Here is a 16,075-nt window from a genome sequence, read left to right as displayed (position 1 = left end):
AGCTAGACAGAAGTACAAAGAAAAAGTAGAGGGCCTTTTGATTAGTTTCCTTGGCAGGAGAACAAAACTGTGAGGAATGTAGGCGCGAGGGGAGAGAGAAGCGATCCGGAGGACTGAAAGAGAGGAACTATGGAAGAGAACTAGAGGACTTGCTGAGTAAGACTGGCTGATTCATTTCCTCATTTTTCCTCATTCTTTTCAGTCCAAAATAAGGGGACTAACTGGTACAACTTTCCCAATCCTGGTTCAATCAATAAGACCAAGCCTGAAAGCCTTCAATGAAACTAGCTTTACTGAATCTAGACTTGTACTCTCTAGGGATGCACCGAATATTCGGCCACCGAAAACTTTTGACCGAAAATGGCCCAAAAGAGCATTTTTTCGGATTTTGGCCGAAAGACATTTATCACCGAAACAATACGGCCGAAATGTTGTGATGACGCAAACAGAAACCGCGACCTGCACGTGCTTATCTGAAGCAACATGTATGCGGTGTGGATGTATTTAACCGCACAAAGGCGCTAAAGTGAGCAGTTGTCTGTACGCACAGAGGCACATGCGGTTGAACGTGTCCGGTCCAGACGTGATCATCACAGTGAGTACGCCCTTCAAAGATCAGAACTCTTGGTGTGTAAACTTAAGAGAGAGTCGCGCAAATGTGTCTCATACTGTAGTCCATTAACATACATTTGCCGAATAAAGCAATGAAAAACAACGTAACGTTTTTATGCTGCGCTGTTTGGGATTCGCCCTCGGTCTCTGTGTGTGCGCGCTTTTAAGTGCCCTCAATAGTGCACACACGAGTGAGACGCAAACAAGCGAACATAAAATCTTTCTATTATTGACACATATAAACAAAATTATCTCCACAGTATTCTTTTTCTAATAAAAACATTTGTTTATGTTAAGTCTCTGCCTATTTGGTCTTAAAGAGACAGTAACCTCAATAAGTCTGTGTCATTAATGTTAATCAAACAACCCCAAGACAAAGAGACAATCACTCTTGAAGCTCTAAAAATAATAATATATTTAATTTATACAATAAAGACAGTGTTATGACTCATTTAATTCGATTTCTGTACCTAATGTTAGCCCTTATTAATATGCAACTTTGTTCTTTTTTATAAATGTTTGCAATTTCTTTATTTGTTATTAGATTTTCCCCACCCCCTTTTTGCTGATCTGAAAAATAATCCGATCCGTGCCTCAAAAACTGTAATGTGATCTGAACCATGAGTTTTGTGATCCGTCATACACCCCCAGTAAAGTTAGTACACAGTGATAGCCATAAATGCATTTGTACTAATAATTGGCATAATAATTTATTTCGGTGTTTCGGTTTCGGTTTTTCGGCCTTGGTTTCCGCTTTTTCGGTTTCGGCCAAGAATTTTCATTTCGGTGCATCCCTAGTACTCTCTATTACATGAGTTTACGTTCATAATCAGTGAGAGGTAAGGTAAAGAGGTTAAGTTGGTTGGCTGCAATGCACAAGCACAACTTAGCTTTAAGTTTCCCCCAGAAAGAAAGATGGTTAAAAAGATATGAATGTTCTTCCAGGAACATGGATAAGGTAAATTTCATTGAGCAGGATGGTAAAGTGGTGGTAAAATCACAGGAGGAGGTTGCGGGTGATGTGAATAAACCAAAGGGCAACCTTACAAACTCTTCCGATTGTGAAGCCAAACATGGAAGTGACCGCTGGAGACTAGCTCCAAAAGGGAGTCAATCCCCATAGACCCCCATGTTAAAATGGCCAACTTTACAGAAATAATATGTAACAGCCTGGTACAAAATGTGATTCTGGCCTATATAGCTAATTTTGCCCATCATGACAACTGTGAGGAGGGGGGTGAATTTTTGTAACTCATCCTTTTAAATTATATTAAGCCTTAAAGTTCTGCATAATTAAGGGCTGGTCACTTAAGTGATGGGTGGGACAAAAGTGTCTGGTAAATGCCTAAATGTAAATGGGTGAACTGCCACTGCTGTCACTACCGTTTCAGCAACCAGCCACTTCAGCTTCACCCATGTCATGCCTCTTTACCCATTTTCGGTTATCTGCGAGTGACGCGTGGTGACGTGATGTCAAGATGGCCCCGCCAACTATTGGCTTCAAAAAAGCTCTTTACAAACCTATGGGTGACGTCACAGACGCTACTTCCATATTTTTTACAGTCTATGGAATGAACTCGTCTAATAGATTAAACCATGTTTAATCCCACCAGGGTTCAGTTGTCAATCTCAAGAAATAGGCATTGGCAATGAGGCAAACGGCAGTTGCCTGAAAGTTTTAAAAGGATCACAGATAAAAACTCCTGTCCACAAAAAGACTTTCACAGCTTACGGATTCCCAACAAACAGACTTATTCACACACAGCCTGGCACTGTCCCCTTTAAGTGTGCAATTTAAGCATCACATACACACACTAATGTCAAAACCATTTCACAGTGCGTCCTCAGCCTCCTCTGTGTGTGGCCGGGGGGCAGCGATTACTCTATTGCTATATAAACACTGGGACACAAGCTCACACCCTCCGTCTGATTAATGGACCAACATCATTGGACGTGACAGCAAAACCAAGCCGGCAAGATTCAGCAGCACACACTGCAAAAGACTGCTCTGTTTTACTTTCTCACTCGTACTGTTTTCAGACTGTCCTTCACATAGAGAAGCTGAATGGGAGTGCTCACAGCTACTTGCTTATATTAAATATCAGCTTAAATATCATATCAGCTGCAATGGACATGAAGATGTCCTACTGGTAACTTCTCAAAATGTAAAAACATTCCACTGACTGACATTTCAGATTTAGATAACTGGCCAACTTTAAAGGCCAGAGTATAGTTCCTTTTTTATGTATGCAAACGTACACGCATGGTCAAACCATAGTTTATTTAACTACGTGCACACAGGCGTTCGACGCATGCGCATTGCGACAAAATGCAAAGCATCTCCTGGGCTACAAACTACATTCCTGTGTACGCGCATGCGTAACCAACACGTACACAAACGTGTACAGTGCGTGCATACTATTCTGATGACGAAATTTTACCCTCACATATGTGTAAAACAAACTATACTTTTAGCTTAAGTAGAAATGTATGTTAATGAAAAATCTTCCAACGTGTCTCACAGCAATTTGTCGCTGTTTTACAAGGTGGCTAATTCGTATAAGGGTCAGTGACAAAAACGGTTTTACAAGATGAGAAATTCAAAAATCTTTTTAAAAAACTTGTTTTAAAAGCATGCATCAGGTTTATTTCAATGCACACAGTGTATTTATGTTGATTTTATGCAATAAAAAATTACATTTGAAACATTTTTATAAAAGTTAAGACTGAATGGACCTGAAAATGTCAAATGGTGTAACCGCCAATTGCGCCAAAGAATGAGAAAAATTTAATATTTTATTCACCTTGATGGCATGTAAGCGTAATCATCAAAAAAGACCAATTATTTTAAAATATAATTTATTAGTTATTTCTAAATGTACATTTTAATGCGTTTTTGTAATATTTGTCCAGACATATGCTGAAAACAGCTCTGTTTTCTAAATAATCTTTGACAAGTGATGTAAAAATGTATGTAAAAAAATAATTTTACACTAAACTAGATGGTTATATTTTATTGCACATTTTTTACTAATATATTTATATTTTCATTTAAAAAAAAAATACTAGTTACACCAATTGACAAAGACCGGTTACACCACATTACATTTTTTGCAATTATCCTCCAAATATTCTTTCAAAATGAAATAAAACCAGAAATGTTATACTTGGCCCTCAAAAAAGAGAATGTATGCAAGTAATCTGCAATTTTTTTTCACCCTTTTACATTTAATTGAACCATTCGAACACAAAATAATTCATGTCACGTCATTGACCCATGAATTTAAAGGATCCAATTTGTATGTTTAAAGTCGGCATGAAACAAAGGAGCAATTGTCTGATTTTTCCCGTGGAGACGTATATCTGAATGAAACGGCTTCTGAAATGAAAAAAGGCAGGGCTGAACTTTAATTTGTCCATTGAGAATTGATTGGATCTTTTAAAGTTGGGTCATGTTGCTAATTGCTGCAATCTTTTCCTGGACCCCGCCCACCTGCATACCATATGACCAGAAGTAAAGAGGGATCATTTGAGGAGGGGCGGAGATTTGCGTTTATTACTTAAGACTACACTGTAATAAAATTTTTGTAGAAATTGCAGCTGGGTTGCCGGTAACTTACCGTAGATTTAAATTTATGTTTTTACTGGCAACATTTTGTTCAAAGTTAAATGAACATTAAACATTTACAAGTCTTCGTCTTTACAGAGTAAAACTAAAAAAACAGCATCAAGCAAAACGTTCTGGGAAACAAAATCTGAAGCAAAAAACAGAAAAAGGTTGATGATGATTTCTGGTTCCCAGAATGCTTTGCATGAGGCTGTTATTGTATAGTTTTATTCTGTAAATATAAAAACTTGTTAATATTTAACATTTATTTAACTTTTAACAAACCCTTGCCAGTAAATAACATAAATTTAAATCTACAGTAAATTACCGGCAACCCAGCTGCAATAACATTGTAATTTCTATGGAATTTTTTTACAGTGTATGACGGCACATTAATATTTTTTTAATTATTATTTTAATTTAATTTTGACTTTAAGTACAATCTGCTTTTGTGACAGTGACGTTTGGCTTTAAGAGTGGGGCTTTAGTATTGCTTTTTTAATAATTGTTATAATTTTGTGCAGTTCACATCACACAGTTTCATACAAATAAGCAACCTCGTAAAATAGTTATGAATTCCCATGAGATCAAGATAGAATTCAACATTCAACATTCAACAAGTATAGCCTCTATAAATTGATATGATTAAAAATTACAAATATATATATTTTCGGTGAACTATTCCTTATATCAGTTTCCCATAGTTTCTCTTGAACATAGAATTCCATTTAGTTTTAGTTACCCTAAACTCATTAGCTTCCTTCAGTACCACACATTTTCTAAACCCCATGATTAAAAACATTAGGCAATATTGGCATGGAGGTAAATGCTTTGTTTTGGTTTTAAACTTTAAAAAGGCTTTCTCACAGTTGCTTGCTCAATCGGAATGATACTGCAATGTTTTAAGGTCTCAGTTTGTGTTTCACAATCTTGGGCACAACATTTCTCTTGTTTGGCTACATAACCTTTTCAAACACTGAACATTGTCCTTAAACATCCTCCAAGTTGAGGAAAAGCCTCATGTGAATGAAAGCGTTTCTGGTTTATCGTAGAAATAAGATGTCCAATTCGTTGCAAATACAACAAATTATTTTATTCTTCTATAAAAATAAATGTCACAATAATCCGGCAAATTGGGTAATAATACCGACATGTAATGGATTTACTATGAATGAATTTTATATGGTGATTATCAGCCTTGGATTTTATTTTCTCTCTACTATTATGTATAATTGAGGATGTTTGCACATGACTTTATCTGTGTCATGCTGAGTTGCAATTGAGAAATCAGTTAAACAGAAACACACTATTGAATGCAAGACAGTAGTATATTACATGGTTGTTCATAAGGGCATAAACATGCAAACCATCATGCATAAATTCCAATGGATGCAGACTCCTGTTCATGCGGCTCCAGACTCTTCCCGGGTCCAAGCCTTTCAACACAAGCGCTCGCAGACGCACTCCCACCCAAGCATCCACGTTATCACACGTGCGTCTACTGCCTCAGCTCAGATCATGTGTCATCAATATTAATACTCTATTGTTTGAAGTGAAGAAGTTTGGCTGTAAACTTTATATGTCATGTGACCCGAGTCAGCAACAATCCCCCATCCTCGAGCGCCCCCCTCCCTCCCGCTGGCGCCTACACGGTTTGTTAGGGGCTGCCATGGGCCGTCATGTGATCAGACTGCCATTTGCCAAACACATACACTTACTTGCAAATCAGGGTACAAAAACACACATACACACGCTCATCAGTCTCTCCTATTCATTTCAAGCACATATTCTCTGGCGTGTTGCCCGATGCTTTCATCGGAGTTGAATCAGAGAGCTAATACTAATCACAATAAACTGCATTATGCTGCACACATCAGAGACCCCCTCTCTCGCTCGCTCTCTCTCTCTCTTTCTGTCTGTTATACACAAGGCAAAGCAGTCACACCTCAAGGCAACCAAGCCCAATGCACTTTCTCAACTCGCTCAGATGACAAGTCACCTCTGTTTCGGTTTACCACGCTTCGTTTGTGTTGGTTGCGGATTGAACATGGACTGTTTGTTAAGTCTTTAGATGTTTGCAGTCGCCACCATTTATCATACATCCCTTAAAGGGACAGTTTGCCAGAAAATGAAAATTCTGTCTTGAAGAATTACTAATGAATATTACTCACCCTTGTGTTTTTACAAATGAATAACTTTCTTCCAGAAAAGACGAAAAAGTGAATGCTTTTATAGTGAATGGGAACCAGGTAGACCTTTGAACAATTTTATTTAGTTAAAAAAGCAGTTTAGGCTATAACCCTAAGTATAGTCTGTTTTTTTATGCATACGTGAGGTTACGTAAACAGTCGGACGCACAGCATTGCGAAGCATATTTCATTTGACTCATACATGTACGCCAGTGGCGGCTGGTGACTTCTTTTTTTTGAAGCGCACGATGCAAAGTTCGTCATAACGTGTATGTAGCTTGTCATGTGTTTGGTTCGTAATTTCAAAATATGTTTTCTGCACTTTGAGAGATCGTGTGTGCATCACGTGTCATGCCAAAATAAGTCCCTGCTTGAAAGACGCATCTAAATGGTTTAAACTGTTTATGATAAAAGAGACGCTCGCGTTTGCCAGATACTCGCATAATCTCATGCGTAATCAGAGTTTACTGTTAACGGAGTGTCTAGCGTGTATTTTGGGAAACGTGAGCGTCTCTTTTATTATAAACGGTTTTGACGCTTGTGCAGCAGGCACTTATTTTGGCATGACACGTAATGCACACACGATCTCTCAAAGCGCAGAACATATATTTTGGAAAAGGGAACCACACACGTGACAATCCGAACACTTATTTTGAATTAGCGCATCCTTGGATGTGCAGTCACGAGCCGCTACTGATGTATGCTGATGTTCAAAGCATGCACACTGCGACAAATTGCAATAACTTTATATACAATACATTTGACTAAAACACGACATTGTTTTTAAAAAGCCTCACTACACAGTCCACACTATGCTGCAAAACAGCGCTTTCAACAAGTTTATCTACTGATCTAAGTCATCACAAAAGCTTTGTATTTGTTGACAAAAATGCCATCTCAGTGTGAACAAAAGGCCAAAACGGAGAGAAAAAGACAAACAAATTGTTATTTTCTTATTTTACTGTGTTTACTATGCTGGATTTTAGATAATGTACGGCATTTTTGATCAATTTGTATTGTGTTAAATGTGCTTTATAAATAAATGTTATTGTAGTGCTTAAAGGGACATTCCACTTTAAAAAAAAAATTGTCTTATTTTCCAGCTCCCCTAGAGTTAAACATTTGAGTTTTACCGATTTTAAATCCATTCAGCCGATCTCTGCGTCTGGCGCTAACACTTTTAGCATAGCTTAGCATAATGCATTGAATCTGATTAGACCATTAGCATCCCCTCAAAAATAACCAAAGAGGTGTGATATTTTTTCTTTTTTAAAACTTGACTCTTCTGTAGTTACATTGTGTACTAAAACCGACGGAAAATTAAAAGTTGTGATTTTTCTAGACAGATATGGCTAGGAACTATACTCTCATTCTGGCGTAATAATCAAGAACTTTGCTCCCATAACATGGCTGCAGGAGGGGCAAAGATATTACGCACTCCCTGAAAATAGTCCCCTGCTATTGAAAGTTACCATGGGGACTATTTTCGGGTACTGCGTAATATTATTGCATTTTCCATCAGTCTTAGTACACGATGTAACTACAGAAGAATCAAGTTTTAAATAGGAAAAATATCAAAACTCTTTGGTAATTTTTGAGCGCGATGCTAATGGTCTAATCAGATTCAATGAATTATGCTAAGCTATGCTAAAAGTGGTACCGCCAGACCCAGAGATCGGTTTAATGGATACCAAAATGTTAAAAATCAATTGTTTAACTCTAGGGGAGTTTTCAAAAAAAGTAGAGTGTCCTTTTAATATCAGACAAAAAATCTGGTTTAGAATAACATGAGTGAAATATAATCATTAAGTAAACTGCCCCTTAAACTCTCATGGTTTGTTGAGATCGACTTTATGTCCTTTGTATTCACAGTCCCAGAGACCCCAATGCTGTATGTAAAAATAAAAGGTAATTGTTATCCAATATAGTGACATTGTTTTGCTTTGGGACCTATCTGCAAAAAAGACAGAAAATATCTGCATGTAAAAACCACAATTTTATTTTTTTATAACTGAAGTATCTGAGACCCCAAACGTAAGTTATGTAATGTTTCATAGATGTTGTCTGAAGCATTATCAAGTTTTCCAAACTTGTATATAATCAGTTCTCATAAGATTAAGAAAAGTCATAAAGCCTCAACGAATTGTTTTTAAAAACTATTAAAAGGGCTTTGCAGTCCCACAAACCCCAAACAGAACAAGACGGTTATGATACTTCAATAGATGCTATTATTGCTGTAAATAAGTGTGCTTTTCGTAAATAGAGAGGTTATTGTGTTTAATGAAAAACAAGGAAGAAAAGGCGGAAAGTCTGTCTCCATGTTTCTCTCTCATTCTGTCTCACCCTCTCTGGCAGTCTGCCAGCCAATGTAACCCAAGACGACATCGGTTTTGCCCTTGCTAGAGATTTTAGGAAGCCATTAGCAACATCAAATCATTACTCGAAAAGAGAGAGAGAGAGAGAGGGATCGAGGTAAGCAGAGAGAGAAAGAGAAGGACAGGGGGATTGAGAGAGAGGAGAAGATCAGATTTCACTGTGTTTTCATGTGGCCACTCCATTACAGTAATGTGCTGGGGCCCATTTAACTAATGCAGAAAGACACACTGATACCCATAATAAACAGTATTACACAGTGAATTAGAGCCTCGGACGGCACAAACAGAAACAAGCACCCTGTCCCAACCATTACACACACACACACACACACACGCGCACACACACATACACACAGCTTTTATGTTCTGCATTTGAGTTTACTGCTCATTATGATCTATGGGTACAAAACGTTGCCTTTCTGAGTTCATTTACAGACGGCGTGTTTATGATTGCAAAAACAAGCTCATAGCTTCAGCATCTCTGTGGACATCTTCTTCTAATCATGGTTTATATGAAATGATATTTACAGTAGAAAGACACGTTGCTCTTCTTTTTGGCAAAGAAATCGAGCCGTAATCTAATCACTTATTTCGCATATGCCATCTAGGCCGCATTTCAAAAAGATGCCACACCGAATTGTATGTCAACAATAATAATGTTTTTTTTTCTGAAACAGCTTCTGATGTTAGATCAAACACATTTACCACTAAAGACCGAGGTATGGTCCATTTTTTTTACGTGTACGCCAGGGTCTGCGCATGATGCAATTTTCATCATCAGAAGGGCGCGCGTGTACTGTACGCACACCGCCAGATTTTTAAAATTGCCTATAGGAGAATGTTGTATGTAGCCCAGGAGATGCATTGCATTTTGTTGCTATTTAGAAATTAACGTACGTTTGCATACACGTTAAAAAACAGACTATACTCCAGGCTTAACACACAAACACAATTCAACTGTTGTGAGTGTACCACAGACATCTCTTGACATCTATGTGCATGCTTACAAGAGTGGAATTTATTGATAAGAAAACTTAGAAAATCACATATGGGATCTCTATAATAACTCAATTGTTTCTCCTAGACAGTAATGAGATTAAATGAAGAGCAAGATGTTTGATAAGCACCCCAGTAATCTCACATGCATCTTTTCTAGGGTTTTAGAAAGGATCACAACAATGTCACAAACTCTGCTCGGATTTGCCAAGATATGACGTAACATTTAAAGATGTCAAGGTATAATTTCACCCCTAGAGCTAAATGAAATTATATATATATTTCTAAATCAAAAGATCATTTTTGCATGATAACCGATAAGCAACCTTGCTTTTCTCATTACAATAATGTCAATGATGCAAAAATGGCACTACTGTAATGCAACGGCATACTGATGTATCCATAAAAATGTATTGTATCAGAGAAATGGTTAATGCAAAATTCTGACAAAAGCAAAACCCTAATGGTTCTAAAAACTAAAAAAAAAAAAGTACTTTCTTAATTTTTTTACTTTAGATTTTGGGGTTAAATTCAACCTAAACAAATTTTTATGAGGATAAATGTGTATAAAGCTGTCACTGGGGTGGTACCATTTCAAAAGGTACACCTTTGTTGTACCCATAGATATGTATAAAGGCTAGATGTCTTACGGCCGAGTCCTTAACGGCATCACCTGGCGGCCATCTTACCACAGGGCGCTCGCTCACTCGTAGCATTGAGTTTAATGGTGCAGGTACTTTTAAATGACCATAACTTGCTCAATTTTCTACCGATTTTCAAACGGTTTGGTTTTTTACAAACGTTATTAACGTGGCTATAATTCTTAATGCTTTAACATGTTTCATGAATTTTGTATTTATTTTTAGTATAGATATGCAGTGTCATAGGTACATATTTGATGTTTATAACAAACCAAACCGTTTTTCGGAAAATCGGTAAAAAATTAAGCAAGTTATGGTCATTTAAAAGTACCTGCATCATTAAAACTCAATGCTACGAGTGAGCGAGCGCCCTGTGGTAAGATGGCCGCCAAAATGCGGACGTTCCACTCAATTGGCCAGCAGCGCGGACGAGACATCTAGCCTTAATACATATTTATGTGTTGTACCTAACTGTACGTTCACATTGCTGCCGCCGAGACCGTCAAAAAAAAGACGCTATAGAAAAATAGTGGTCGCTCTGACATGTGAATACATTCTCTGTACATCTCTCATGCAGAGGTTTCCACCTTCCGATTGGTTGCCGGCGAACGATTCCACCTTCCGATTGGTTGCCGGCGAATGATTCCGTGTTCCGATTGGTTACCGCCGAACCACATTAGTTCATTACCATAAAATTGAGCTGATTTCAACTCTCCTCGACGCTCACAGCGTCCATGACGTGCCGCTGCTTGCCGTCGGCTTTGACACTCTCGTCGGTGGTGATGTGAACGCACAGTAAAGGGTGCATATGTGTACCACAAAACCAGTCATAAGTCGCATGAGTATCTTTGTAGCAATAGACAACAATAGATGGGTCAAACTTCTCAAATTTTTGAATTGGCAAAAATGATTAGGATATTAAGTAAAGATCATATATTCTACCGTAAATATATAAAAAATACATTTATCAGTAGTAAAATGTGTTGTTAAGGACTTCATTTGGGCAACTTTAAAGGCAATTTGAGGGTGTTTTCACCCTCAGATTCCAGATTTGTATCTCAACCAAATATTGTCCTATCCTAACAAACCATAAATCAATCGAAAGCTTATTTATTCAGCTTTCAGATAAAGTCCCAGTGACTTTTATTACATTTTCTTCTAACAGTGTGCTAGCAAAATCTGCATTTACTAGACATTTCATTATTTCAACTCCAAATCATCAAATTCTTAAGACAAAAAGATCAGTGCTAAGGTATCCCAATCTTTTTACAGCTCTGTACTCTTTATCACATTTCCCACTCATTTGTGTCTTTCATCTTATAAAATCTTAGAAAATTAAATCTGATACAAAAAGTTGAAACTTAAATGAACTCGATTAGGTCGCCTGAGCAGTACATGAGCATCTTCAAAGCATTATTGATGAAAATCTGCATAGGTCTTCTAAAATAACATGGTCTTCACATGTTAAATATCCACTAATTAAAAAACAGACGTGCCAGCCAAAATCACAGCACGCTAGCGTACAAATGCAGTGAATATCTATTTCAATTACACATGTCAAGCAACATACAACAAACACAACAAAACTTGTTTTCTCTTTCTGTATCGCCACTGTCACCCCGATGTTAATCCAGTTCAAATGTAAACAAGCTTATGTCTTCATTCCACACTTAAACCATATCAAATGTATCAAAGCCAGAGCTCAGTGGCGTCCTTGCCTACATCGGGGTCACAGTGCGGCCACACGGGGCCACACACCCAACTCAATTAACCTCAGAGCCAGGCAGTCTGTCTGTCCAACACTCACAGAAAGTGTGTGTGTGTGTGTTTAAGCTGGGATTTTAAGGCTTAGAGGCTGTAATTGTGTGTGAACAAATCTGTGTTCCAGTGTGTATGTTAGATAGCACTGGGTTAATAGGTCATAGCATGGTAAAGAAAATGGAGAATCTATGTCTTATATGGGCGTTTGTACGATTTTTTTTCATTAGACGAACTTGTGTGTGTGCAGTTTTATTTCTAATGTTCAATATCTGCAACAAATCAGTCATTGTTGAACACACTGTAGCATTTAGCATCATGTATTTTGGCAAATCAATGATCACAAACTTTGATCAGTAGATTATGAGACTTCAGGCTGGATTTCATAGACAGGATCACATACACAGTTCAAAAATGCGTACGCTATCTTTTCATATCATCATAGAAAGGAATTTTGCACTCCATGACTGTTTTCATTTAAATGCAATGTGAAAAGTAAGTGTATTGTGCATTTATGTTCTGTGTGATGTGCATGTTATCTGTGATAATGTGCTATATAATTCAATAAGTTTATCACAATTTCATCACAATAAACAATGAAAGTTTACTGCGGCAGCTGCTGCCATTATAACATTGTGATTGTTGTTTACTCAGTATCTGATAAACGGAAATGCGATAAATTGCTTTGATAGGTCAATATTCGTAGTTTATAATGCAGTAATCTGCATCCACATGTAAAACACATCTATATGTGACCCCGGACCACACAACTGGTCAAAGGGGTAATTATTTTAGATTTATACATAAATACGCTTTTCATTGATGTTTGGTTTATTAGAAAAGGACAATATTTAGCCGAGATACAACTAGGCTATTTGAAAATCGAGAATCTGAGGGTGCAAAAAATTTAAATAATGGGAAAATCACCTTTAAAGTTGTTCAAATGAAGCAACACATATTATTAATGAAGAAGTACATTTTCGTTATATTTACAGTAGATTATTTAAAAAAAATCTTCATGGAACATGATCCTTACTTAATATCCTAATGATTTTTACCCATACAATGTATTGTTGGATTTATTGCTACAAATGAAGAGTTATAACGCAATAAACGCCATAAAAAATAAATAAAGTTACCAAAATCAGTTTTGTATCAGGTAAGTATTAAAAAGTAAATTCTTAATAGTACACAAAATCTGATATCCGCTATGTTATTCTGTCATCTTTTCTACCTTTTTCCCCAACACGCATTAATGCCAGTCCTCCTTTTCTGCAAAATACAAAAAATCCGCTTAACCAATCACAGCTCACCATTCCACGCATTGAAAACAACAATGGCAGCGTGTTGAATACACACGGAATCCTAGTTTCCTCATCTACTTTGTACTTCGTGATCAACAAACAAACAAAAACAAAATAATACTTTTGATGGTATTAATAAACCTGTGGTGGTTTATTGTAGCGGGGAAGAAACGTAAGCCATCAAAATCAAATCATTTATGTGAGAGGCACTCGGGAGACAGAAAAATGCCGGAAGTTGCTTGTTCTCCCAACAGCATCAAGCTTCTGTCATGCTAACACGTTGACCCCAGGGGATCTTATTAAAAACTTTCCATTATTTTACTCAAAGTCAACGAAGATCGAGCAGGACCAAAACATTTTACATCTGATAGCTGTCAAAAAAGTTCAGAGACGATGTCCCAAGTATAACCGTAGCAATGACAGTGTTCTTTATATGACAAAGGAAGTGTTTTCATTAATGCCATTAATGTTTATTTTTTAATCAGTGTATACCACTAGTCAACTAAATGAATATAACATGACAAAGATGAATGCACATTTATATATTGATTCAATAGATTTATAGCATTTTGAAAAAAAACTTTGCTGAAAAAGAATCAGTTTTTATAATATGTTTTTGAAAATCAAATTATGGATTTGAATTATTTATGTTTTTATAACCTAAAGATGCCATGTGAAAGTTTGTAACAGAAAAAATTGGTTTTCATCTTGTCAATTTCTTGGTATAGAAAACACATTTTTACGGAAATTAGTCAAAATGGATTCATTGCGTTTTGGAACCAAACTCTTCATATATACCTGTGCGACTGGTTTTGTGGTAGAGCGTCACATATGTGATGCAATACAACCCGCTTTTGTTTCTGTCCGTCAACTGATAATGATATACAGTAAGGCAGGCACGTGCACACATAGACATCAAAGGGGGCTTGAGCACCTGCCCTTTTTATTCCTGGAGAGAAAGTGCCCTTTTTTTCTGGGGTGCTTTAAAAAAAAAAAAAAGATCTTTATTCATATAACAACTGATGTCTGTCTGTTTCTTGTGTTTTTTACTTGTTGCTTATTTTAATTTAACATGAATTCATTCAGGAATAATTTAAATGAGATTTAAACTCTTATATAGAAAAATAGCGCTATTTGTGGCACACAAACGGTTAACAGATGAGTCCCGCCTCCAAAATTCAAATCGCTAATATGATTGGCTTTACCTTTCCATAGTCCCGCCTCTCTAACTTACTTCGCTTTATGATTGGTCTGTCTACACTCGTGCTGCATCATTCGCGCTTCAAGCGCCAAAGCTCAGCCTGCCCTGAACGAGACGCGATCATGTGCATGATTATGCAGGCAGGCTATCGGAAAGTGTTTGAGGATGAAAGCATTCTTATATTAACAGTTTTATGCACAAAATATGGGACACGTTGTTACACATATTGATTCAGGGACATTGTTTTCCATGGCAATCCCATATTAAGCTGAAGAGTTGCAAACTTGTAACAGTGTAGTGTAGTTTAAACAGACTGCTCATAAAATAATAAAGTACAAATAATAAAGTAATTGTTAACTGCAGTAGTAAGCTTTTTTGTTTGCGTTTTTTGTAATGTCTGTTAAATAAGTATAATGTGTTATACTGGAGTGCTGGAGTAGATTGGGAAGAAATCTGATGGTTCAGTATTTTACTTGCCCAGTCTGAATTTTCACTGACATCACAAAAAGTAAAATATAAATAAAATAGGCCTAATCTATATTTGTTGTTTCTGACATGTGTAACCCTAATAAATATGAAACCTAAGATTAAAGGTGCCATAGGATGTGTTGTCATAATATGTTAAATTGTTCTTTGACAATTACATAGAAGGTATGTTGCTTTATTAAGTGCAAAAATTATCCAGAAACATTTTTACATGTCCATTTACAACCCTAGAATTTGTCATTTGAATGAAATGGTCTATTTTTGCCCTATTTGAAAGGGTCATGAATAATAATGTTGAGCTCTGCTCTGAGGCTCATGCCAGAAGCTCACATTAGTAAACAGACCTTATATTTTTAGCCCTTATCAGACAAAAATACATTTTGAGTAACAAATAGCATTTATTGGCATGTAGCGCCAACTCAGCAGTCACAACTTTTTTTTAGCATTTTAACAAATTTGTAATTAATTTGTAATTTAATGTTTTCAAAACATGCACATTGTGTAATGGCTTCCTTTGCTGCTCTATAAACCTACTACTAAGGAGACCATGGTGTCTGTGTGAACAACTGATTATTTTGTAGACATCTTTTGAAAATTAAACAATTGTGTGAGTTTGAGGAAGATAAAATTAATTAACGTTTTTAATAATTTTTAAAAAAAAAAGGAAGTCAGAATTGCTTTAATATATATACTTTTGTTAAAAAAAAGAAAAAAATATACATAATTATGAGAAGTGCCCTTTATTTCACTTGAGCCCCTGCCCCTCAAAATGTCTGTGCACGTCCCTGCAGTAAGGTCATGCCAGTTAAGCTAAACAGCATTTAAATTTTTTTTTAAAGTAAAGCCATTATACTGTAGTTTAACATGTATATTGATAATATTTGCTAAACACAGATTAATCAAAAC

This window comes from Paramisgurnus dabryanus, chromosome 14 (assembly GCF_030506205.2).
Source record: "Paramisgurnus dabryanus chromosome 14, PD_genome_1.1, whole genome shotgun sequence".
Classification (NCBI taxonomy): domain Eukaryota; kingdom Metazoa; phylum Chordata; class Actinopteri; order Cypriniformes; family Cobitidae; genus Paramisgurnus; species Paramisgurnus dabryanus.
The sequence above is the reverse complement of the archived record's forward strand: the minus strand, read 5'-3'. Positions refer to the sequence as shown.